The following is a 10,369-nucleotide window of genomic DNA, read 5'->3' as shown; positions in this document are numbered from 1 at the left end:
CCCAGGTGATGGGTTCTCAGCCTCGATCGAGACCATGTCAGACTCAGATTTTGGACCTGAATTGCAGCTTTTGGCTAATAAGTTACTGTCCTGGGCTTGGGCCAGGCATGGCCTGTAGCTTCCCAAATGCTGTCTTAATGATCACGGAAAAGGCTAGGAAAGCAGAGCCACACCAGCAGGTCTCTGACTTAGCTCCATTTTCTCATGAAGAGACGCAGAGAAGCCAGTTCTTGAGTTAGGGCCAGTCCCAGGTTACACTGTCCCCTGTGGGGCTGCCTGCCTCTAGCTGGTTGTGTGAAGCGGGGCAGGCAGCGACCACGTGCCACTCCTGCTCTGGTGGGCAAGGGAAGAAGCAAAGGACATTTGTGACTAAAAGGCTGTTAAAGTGAACAGCAGGGAACAGACTGGAAGAGGAGATGGGCCTGGGAGGGGCTCTCCTTGGATAGAGGAGAAAAGAACATTTCAGACCTGGGACAAATGGTAAGATCCGGGGTATGGCTCTAACTGGCTCAGTGGTTAGAGCATCGGCCCACGGATTAAGGGTTGTGGGTTTGATTTCCAGTCAAGGGCATGTACCTGGGTTGGAGGTCAGGGTGAGTGTGGTCTCTCCCTCCCACTCTCTCTAAAGGTGGGATCCTTGGGTGAGGATTAACAAAGTAAAAGGGGGAGGCCAAGTGTGCCATGTTTATGGGGTCGCAGGGCTGTTCTAGAGCCACCAGCGTGTGCATGTTGGGAGAAGAGAACAAGGTTGGAAGGGTTGCTGAGTCCCACTGCAGAGCACCCTGAAAGGCACCTACATTTGAGTGGCAGCATACCAGGCCTGTCACAGAGCTCCCAGGAGGGGCCGCAGGTGTCTAAGGCAGACCCGTCAGCCAGAGGTCGGGGCGGGGGGGGGGGGGGGGGGGGGGGGCGCGGGGGGGCGGGGGGCGGGGCTGTGGCTGGGACCTGCTGCCCTCTGTCAGATCTGATGCCATCACTTTTCTTGTGAAACCTGTCTGCTCTTGGCTCTGGTGACACTGCCATGTCTATCTCTGTTTCCCTGCCCCTGTGTCCTTTACTTCCTGTCTTTGTTGCCTTATCAAAGGCAAGGAGATACCAAAAGCAAAGAAATAGCTTTTGGTTGTCTGGTCTTTATTAAAGCTCAACATCCAGCCAAGGCCTCTGATGCTGAAGCACACATTTCCTCAATGCTCTGCTATATGAATGCCAAATGGTGCTTTTCTGTTTCCTCCTCTCGCTCCAGGAGAGGCCGGCTGGAGACGCAAGTGCAGAACCCCCGTAGGGTCTGCGCCCAGGGGCTGTCCCCTGGTATGCGTAGCATGTGTGCTTATTCTTATACGACGGGGGATCTGATGACGTAAGAGCTGGTGATCCAGGAATGCAGTGTCAGTTGGTAGCATCCCAGCTCTGGTACTCAAGCTGCCTCTGCAAAGCAGTCTGAGGAGGGGGGGGAACGTGGGCACAAGTACTCAAGGTGGTGCTCCACCTGCCCTCCCTGACATGAACCTCAGCGTCCTGGGAAACCCTCTTGGGGTGGGTGGGCCCTGGCTAGGACATGAGTGTTCCCAGATGTGGTAGGTGGCACCCAGGGAGCCCCATACCTGGACCGTGTGCTGTGAGTCCCACCCAAAGGATGCCTACTGAGTGATGTGGCTTCTGCAGGTTCTCACCAGCAAGCCTGTCTTCCTGGGCTCCTAGCATTTGAGGGTGTGCACCCCTTCCTACCACACATGGTGCCAATACTGTCCTGTTCATCGGGCCTGGACCTGAGCACCAGGGGAGCAGGTGACACCCGTCCAGCAGTGCATCTTGCTAATGGAACACCTTTGCACTAAGACAGTGGAGTGTCCACTTCTCTGTATCAAGGGTTGCCTCTGCACAGGGAGGCCTGTCCTTGGAGAGATGCTGAGCTCTCAAGAACAGACATGTCTACTGCAGCTTCCTTTTGTTGTTGTTCTTTGGTTGATCACCTCCCACCCACTCACCTTCCCCTGCCTTCCCTCTAATATTCCTCACTCGTTCCATGCTTCCATGTCTCTGGATCCACTCCATTTATCAGTTTATTTTGTTTAATTAGATTCCACATATGAGAGATCATGTGATACTTGTCTTTCTCTGACTGACTTATTTCACTTAGCATGATATTCTCCAGGTCCCTCCATGCTGTCTCAAAGGGTAAGAGATTCTTTTTTACTGCTGCATAGTATTCCATCATGTAAATGTATTACAGCTTTTTTATCCACTCACCTGATGGGCATTTAGGCAGTGTCCAGATCTTAGCTATTGTAAATTGTGCTGCTGTGAACATAGGGGTGCATACATCCTTTCTGGCTGGTGTTTCGGAATTTTTAGGATATATTCCTAGAAGTGGGGTTACTGGGTCAAATGGCAGTTCCATATTTAATTTTTTGAGGAAACTCCATACTGTTCCCCATAATGGCTGCACCAGTCTGCATTCCCACCAGCAGTAACTAGGGCTCCCTCTTCTCCACATTCTCACCAGCACTTACCATTTGTTGATTCGTTGATGGTAGCCATTCTGACAGGTGTGAGGTGATACCTCATTGTTGTTTTAATTTGCATCTCTCTGATGATCAGTGACTTTGAGCATTTTTTTCATGTCTTGGCCATCTGTATGTCCTCTTTGGAGACGTGTCTATTTAGGTCCTTTGCCCATTTTTAAATTGGATTATTTGTCTTCCTTTTGTTAAGGTGTATGAAAGGTGTATGAGTTCCATATATGTATTTTGGATATTCACTCTTTATCTTATGTATCATTGCCAAATATGTTCTTCCATACAGTGGGCTCCCTTTTTGTTTTGTTGATGGTTTCTTTTGCTGTGCAGAAGCTGTTTACTTTTTTTTTTTTTTATTGCTAAAAGTATTACAAAGGGTATTACATATGTGTCCTTCCCCCACCCCCCGCCCTTGACAATCCCCTGCCCTCCCTTACCCCCCAGTGTCTTATGTCCATTGGTTATGCTTATATGCATGCATACAAGTCCTTCGGTTGATCTCTTACCCGCCTCCCTCCTGCCCCCCAACCCTCCCCGGTCTTCCCGCTGCAGTTTGACAATCAGTTTGAGGCAGCTCTGCCTCTGTATCTATTGTTCAAAAGTTTGTAATGGTCTTTATTATCCATGAATGAGTGAGATCATGTGGTATTTTTCCTTCATTGACTGGCTTATTTCACTTAGATTAATGCTCTCCAATTCCATCCATGCTGTTGCAAATGGTAAGAGTTCCTTCTTTTTTACAGCAGCATAGTATTCCATCGTGTAGATGTACCACAGTTTTCTAATCCATTCTTCTACTGATGGGCACTTAGGCTGTTTCCAGATCTTGGCTATGGTGAATTGTGCTGCTATGAACATATGGGTGCACATATCCTTTCTGATTGGTGTTTTTGGTTTCTTGGGATATATTCCTAGAAGTGGGATCACAGGGTCAAATGGGAGTTCCATTTCCAATTTTTTGAGGAAACTCCATACTGTCTTCCATAGTGGCTGCACCAGTCTGCATTCCCACCAGCAGTGCACGAGTGTTCCTTTTTCTCCACATCCTCTCCAGCACTTGTCGTTTGTTGATTTGTTGATGATAGCCAGTCTGACAGGTGTGAGATGGTACCTCATTGTTGTTTTGATTTGCATCTCTCGGATGATTAGTGACTTTGAGCATGTTTTCATATGTCTCTTGGCTTTCTGAATGTCCTCTTTTGAAAGGTGTCTATTTAGATCCTTTGCCCATTTTTTTGATTGGATTGTTTATCTTCTTTTTGTTAAGTTGTATGAGTTCCCTATAAATTTTGGAGATTAGGCCCTTATCAGATATGACGTTGGCAAATATGTTTTCCCACACAGTGGGTTTTCTTGTTTTGTTGATGGTTTCTTTTGCTGTGCAGAAGCTTTTTATTTTGATGTAGTCCCATTGGTTCATTTTCTCTTTAGTTTCAACTGCCCTAGGAGCTGTATCAGTGAAGAAATTGCTTCAGCATATGTCTGAGATTTTGTTGCCTTTGGATTCTTCTAGAATTTTCATGGTTTCCTGTCGTACATTTAAGTCCTTTATCCATTTTGAGTTTATTCTTGTGTATGGTGTAAGTAGGTGGTCTAGTTTCATTTTCTTGCATATATCTGTCCAATTTTCCCAACACCATTTATTGAAGAGACTATCTTGGCTCCATTGTATGTTCTTGCCTCCTTTGTCAAATATTAATTGAGCATATTGGTTTGGGCTAATTTCTGGACTATTTTATTCCATTGATCTATATGTCTGTTCTTGTGCCAGTACCAGGCAGTTTTGAGAACAGTGGCTTTGTAATACAGCTTGATATCTGGCATTGAGATCCCACCTACTTTGTTCTTTCTCAGGATTGCTGCAGCTATTCGGGGTCTTTTTTTATTCCAGATGAATTTTTGGAGAGTTCGTTCTAGATCTTTGAAGTAGGCCATTGGTATTTTAATGGGAAGTGCGTTGAATTTATAGGAAGCTGTTTACTTTTATGTAGTCCCATATTGTTTATTTTTTCCTTAGTTTCCTTTGCCCTAAGAGATATATCTGTAAACACATTGCTATGAGAAATGTCTGAGATTTTGCTGCCTATGGTTTCTTCTAGGATTTTTATGGTTTCCCAACTTACATTTAAGTCTTTTATCCATTTTGAGTTTATCCTTGTGTATGGTCTAACTTGGTGGTCTAGTTTCATTTTTTTTGCATGTATTTGTCCAATTTTCCCAGCACCATTTATTGAAGAGACTGTCTTGACTCCATTGTATGTTCTTGCTTCCTTTTTCAAATGTTAATTGAGCATAATAGCTTGGGTCAATTTCTGGGATCTCTGTTCTGTTCCATTGATCTATATGCCTGTTCTTGTGCCAGTACCAGGCTGTTTTGATTACAGTGGCTTTGTAGTATAACTTGATATCTGGTATTGTGATTCCTCCAACTTTGTTCTTCTTTCTCAAGATTGCTGCAGCTATTGGGGATCTTTTTTGGTTCTTTTTTTGGTTGTTGTTTTGTTTTGTTTGTTTGTTTGTTTGTTGTTTTTATTTATTTTTCTTTATTGCTTAAAGTATTACAAAGGGTATTACATATGTGTCCTTTTTTTCCCCGCCCTTGACAATCCCCTGGCCTCCCCTACCCCCCAGTGTCTTATGTCCATTGGTTATGCTTATATGCATGCATACAAGTCCTTCGGTTGATCTCTTACCCCCCTCCCTCCTGCCCCCCAACCCTCCCTGGTCTTCCCGCTGCAGTTTGACAATCAGTTTCTTTTTTGGTTCTATATAAATTTTTGGAGTGTTTGTTCTAGATCTGTGAACTATGCTATTGGTATTTTAATAGGGATTGCATTGAATCTGTAGATTGCATTGGATAGTATGGACATTTTAATGATCTTCATTCTACCAATCCATGAACACAGTATATTCTTCCACTTGTTTATATTTTCCTCTATCTCTTTTTTCAACATCCTGTAGTTTTCTGAGTACAAGTCTTTTAACTCCTTAGTTAAGTTTATTCCTAGCTGTCTTGATTTTTTGTTGCAGTGGTAAGTGGAATTGTTTTAGTTTCTCTTTCTGAGAATTCATTGTTGGTATATAAAAAAGCCATCAATTTTTGAGTGTTGACTTTATATCCTGCTACATTGCCAAATCCATTTATTAAATCTAGTAGATTTTTGGTGGAGTCTTTAGGGTTTTCTATGTACAATATCCTGCCATCTGCGAATAATGAGAGTTTTACTTCCTCCTTTCCAATTTGGAAGTCTTTTATTTCTTCTTCTTGTCTGATTCCTGTGGCTGGGACTTCCAGTGCTATGTTGAAGAAAAGTGGAAAGTGGACATGCCTGTCTTATTCCTGTTCTTTTTATTTTTTCTTAATTGATTTCAGAGAGGGAGAGGGAGAGATAGAAACATCAATGATGAGAATCATTGATTGGCTGCCACCTGCACGCCCCCTACTGGGCATCGAGCCTGCAACCCAGGCATGTGCCCTTGACTGGAATCGAACCTGGGACCCTTCAGTCCGCAGGCCAATGCTCTATCTGCTGAGCCAAACCAGCTAGGGCTTATTCCTGTTCTTGGGGGAAATGGTTTTAGCTTTTGCCCATTGAGTAGGATGTTCCCTGTAGGTCTGTAACATATGGCCTTTATCATGTTGTGATATGCTCCCTCTATTCCCATTTTACTGTGAGTTTTTATCACAAATGGGCATTGGATTTTGTCGAATGTCTTTTCTGTCTATTGATATAAGCATGTGATTTTTGTCTTTCAGTTGTTTATGTGATGTAATTTGCAAATATTGTACCAGACTTGCATCCCTGGAATAAATTCCCCTTGGTCATGGTGTATGATCTTTTTAATATATTGCTGGATCAAATTTGCTAATATTTTGTTGAGGATTTTAGCATCTATGGTCATCAGGGATATTGGCCTGTAATTCTCTTTCTTTGTAGTGTCTTTATCTAGTTTTGGAATTAGGATAATGCTGGCCTCATAAAAAGAGCTTGGAAGTGTTCCTTCCTCTTGAATTTTTTTTTTTGAATAGTTTGAGGCATATAGGTGTTGTTCTTTGAATGTTTGGTAAAACTCCCCTGTGAAGCCGACTAGACCTGGGATTTTGTTTGCTGGGAGTTTTTTTTATTACTGCTTCTATTTTCTCCGTTGTTATTAGCCTACTCAGGTTTTCTGATTCTTCCTGATTCCGTTTTGGGAGATTGTATTTTTCTAGGAATTTGTCCATTTCATTCTCATTGTCCAGCTTGTTGGCATATAGTTGTTCATAGTATTTTCTTAAAATCCTTTGTATTTTTGTGGTGTCAGTGGTTACTTCTCCACTTTAGTTTCTGATTTTGTTGACTTGGGTCCTCTCTCTTTGTTTCTTGATGAGTCTGGCTAACAGTTCATCAATCTTGCCTATCCTTTCAAAAAAAACCAGTCCTTGGTTTCATTAATTTTTTTGTATTTTTTTTTTTTTTTTTAGTCTCTGTGTCATTTATTTCTACTCTAATCTTTATTATTTCCTTCCTTCTACTTACTCTGGGCTTTCCTTGTTGTTTTCTTTCTAATTTTTTAAGTTGTAGGGTTAATAGTTTATTGTTGGTTTTTCTTGTTTTTAAGGTTGGCCTGTAGTGCTATGAACTTCCCTCTCGGGACTGCTTTTGCTGTGCCTCAGATTTGGGGTTGTTGTGTGTTCATTTTCATTTGTTTCCAGGAAGTTTTTGATTTCTTTCTTGATCTCGCTGGCAACTCATTAATTGTTTAATGACACACTATTTAGTCTCCATGTGTTTGAATGTTTTGGGGTGTTTTTTACTGTAGTTGATTTCTAATTTCATTCTACTGTGATCTGAGAAGATGTTTAATATGATTTCAATCTTCTTGAACTTGTAGAGACTTATTTTGTGTCCTAACATGCGGTCTATCTTTGTGAATGACCCATGTGCACTTGAGGAGAATGTATATTCTGTAGCTTTGGGGTGAAATGTCCTATAAATGTCAATTAAATCCATCTCATCCAGTGTGTCATTTAGAGTCACTGTTTCCTTGTTGATTTTTTGTCTGGAAGATCTATCCAGTGAAGTCAGGAGGGTATAAAAGTCCCCTATCATGATTGTATTGTTGTTGATCCCTCCTTTAAAGTTCTCAAAATTTTTATATATTTAGGTACTCCAAATTGGGTGCATATATGTTTACCAGGGTATAATCTCTTGCAGGATTGATCCCTTTAGGATTATGTAGTGAACTTTGTTGTCTCTTGTGATGGCCTTCATTTTGAAATCTATTTTGTCAAATATGAGTATTGCTACCCCAGCTTTTTTTTTCTGTTTCCATTTGCATGGAAAAAATTTTTTCAGCCCTTCACTCTCATTCTGTTTGTCTTTTGTTCTGAGGTGGGTCTATTGTAGATAACATATATTTGGGTCGTGTTTTTGTATCCATTCAGCTACTCTATGTCTTTTGATTGTAGCATTTAATCCATTTATACTTAAGGTTATTATTGACAGGTACTTATTGTCACTTTAACTCTGTTTGCCTAGGTTTCTCTATTTCTTCTCATTACAGCAGTCCCTTTATTATTTCTTGTAACGCTTGCTTGGTGGTGATGAACTCATTTAGCCCTTTTTTTATTTGGTCTGGGAACTCTTTATTTCACCATCTCTTTTGAATGATAGCCTTATTGGATATAGTAATCTTGGTTTCAGATCCTTGCTTTCCATCACCTTGAGTACTTATGCCATTCCCTTCTGGCCTGTAGAGTTTCTGATGAGTAATCAGGTGCCAGCCCTTAGGGGAGCTCCTTTGTAGGTAACAAATTGCTTTTCTCTTGCTGCCTTTAAGATTCTCTCTGTGTCTTTAATTTTATGCATTTTAATTATGATGTGTCTGGGCATGGGCCTGTTTGAGTTCTTTTTACTTGGGATTCTGTTTGTCTCCTGAACTTGTGTGACTTTTTCCTTCACCAGGTTAGGGAAGTTTTCTGACATGATTTCTTTTTTCTCTTTTTTTCTTAAATATATTTTTATTGATTTCAGAGAGGAAGGGAAAGGGAGAGAGAAACATCAATGATGAGAGAGAATCATTGATTGGCTGCCTCCTGCACGCCCCCTACTGGGGATCGAGCCTGCAACCCGGGCATGTGCCCTTGACCAGAATCGAACCCAGGATCCTTCAGTCAGCAGGCTGACACTCAATCCACTGAGCCAACCCGGCCAGGGCTCTGCCGTAATTTCTTCACACTTGTTCTCTATCCTTTGCTTCCTTTCTTCCCCTTCTGGCACATCTATGCCAATGTAATGTTTCATGTTGTCCCACAGTTTCCTTAAGCTGTCCTTCTGTTTTTTTAATTGTCTTTTCTTTTGGTTCTCCGATTGAGTGATTTTTTCTACCCTTTCTTCTAATTTAGCGGTCGCCTACCTTTCGGACCTCACAGACCATCAGTGGTCCACGGGCCACCTGTTGGTGACCGCTGTTCTAATTCACTGATTTGATCCTCAGTTTCCCCTAATCTGCTGTGTTTTCTTTCCAATGTGTTCTTTATTAGTGCTGTGTCATTCTTTATTTCCAACTGTTCTTTTTTCATAGTTACTATAATTTTTCTCATGCTGTTGAGCATCTTTACTATCATTATTCTAAACTCTGTATCAGATAAATTTCTTATCTCCATTTCATTTATCTCTTCTTCTGGAGAATTATCTTGTTCTTTCATTTGGGAGGGTTTTTTGTTGTTGTTTTTTGTCTCCCCATTTTGGCTGCCTGTTTGGGTTTGTGACTATGTATTAGGTAGATCGGCTACACCTCTCAATCTCTGGTGCAGGACAGTGTCAAATGTTGTTTCTCTTCCTGCACCAGGGGCCAGCCAGGGCCTGGCACACAGGGCAATGTGGATGTAGAAAGCTGTACCAGCTTCTGATGATGAGAGGGGCTGCTGGGGGGGGCTCCCCTCCCAGCCTCTGCGGAGTCTGAGCCCCACTTCCCATGAAGCACCTCTTGGCTAGTACTGCTACAGCTGCTCCTATGTCTGTCCCACCTTCACCACAGAGGACAGAGCTGGCTCCTGTGCATGGCCAGGGGGCTACTGCCCCAGACTAAGAGAAGAGACACTCCCTGATTCATGCGGAAATTGGAGCTCCAAAGCAGGGTTGGTGGGTCCCCGCTAAAGAGCTGGTCCCTTGCTCCCTGACTCAGCCACAGCCGCAGCCCCGTATTTCACCCGCTGGGAGGAGCAGGTGTATGAGGCCCCAGGAGTTGAGACTCAATTTACAGAACAATTTCAGAGCACTATTTTTTTTTTTTAAGTTGACTTTTAGGGAGAGGAAGGGAAAGGGAGAGAAACATTTACACTGCCCTAAGCTGGTTTGGCTCAGTGCATAGAGCATTGGCCTGCGGACCGAAGGGTCCCTGTTTTGATTCTGGTTGGGCTTGATTCCCAGTAGGGGAAGTGCAGGAGGAGGCCAATCAGTGATTCTCTCTCATCATTGATGTTTCTCTCTCTCCCTCCCTCCCTCTCTGAAATCAATAAAGATATATTCTAAAAAAAGTCTATGTTGCCTCTTACACGCCCCCTACCAGGGATCCTGCCCTCAACCCAGACATGTGCCCTGATCAGGAATTAAGCCAGCAACCATTTGGTGCATGGATGATGCCCAACCAACCGAGCCACATCAGTCAGAGAATCCAGCGCACTTTGAAGGACATTTATTTTGGTTCTTGACCAGTGTCCTCAGGACAAACAATTTGCAAAAATAATCTGTGGCTCAGGGCTCTTTGAAGAAACATCTGTTTCCTCTCAGCAGGAAAGGCTAGACTTCTGGGGACTGGAGACCATGGAGGGTCCGGAGCAGGCCGCTGTGCGGGGGGCCTGGGGTGAA

Source organism: Myotis yumanensis, unplaced genomic scaffold, assembly GCF_028538775.1.
Source record: "Myotis yumanensis isolate MYYU_CA2020_CCGP unplaced genomic scaffold, mMyoYum1.0.hap1 SCAF_9, whole genome shotgun sequence".
NCBI lineage: Eukaryota > Metazoa > Chordata > Mammalia > Chiroptera > Vespertilionidae > Myotis > Myotis yumanensis.
The sequence above is the reverse complement of the archived record's forward strand: the minus strand, read 5'-3'. Positions refer to the sequence as shown.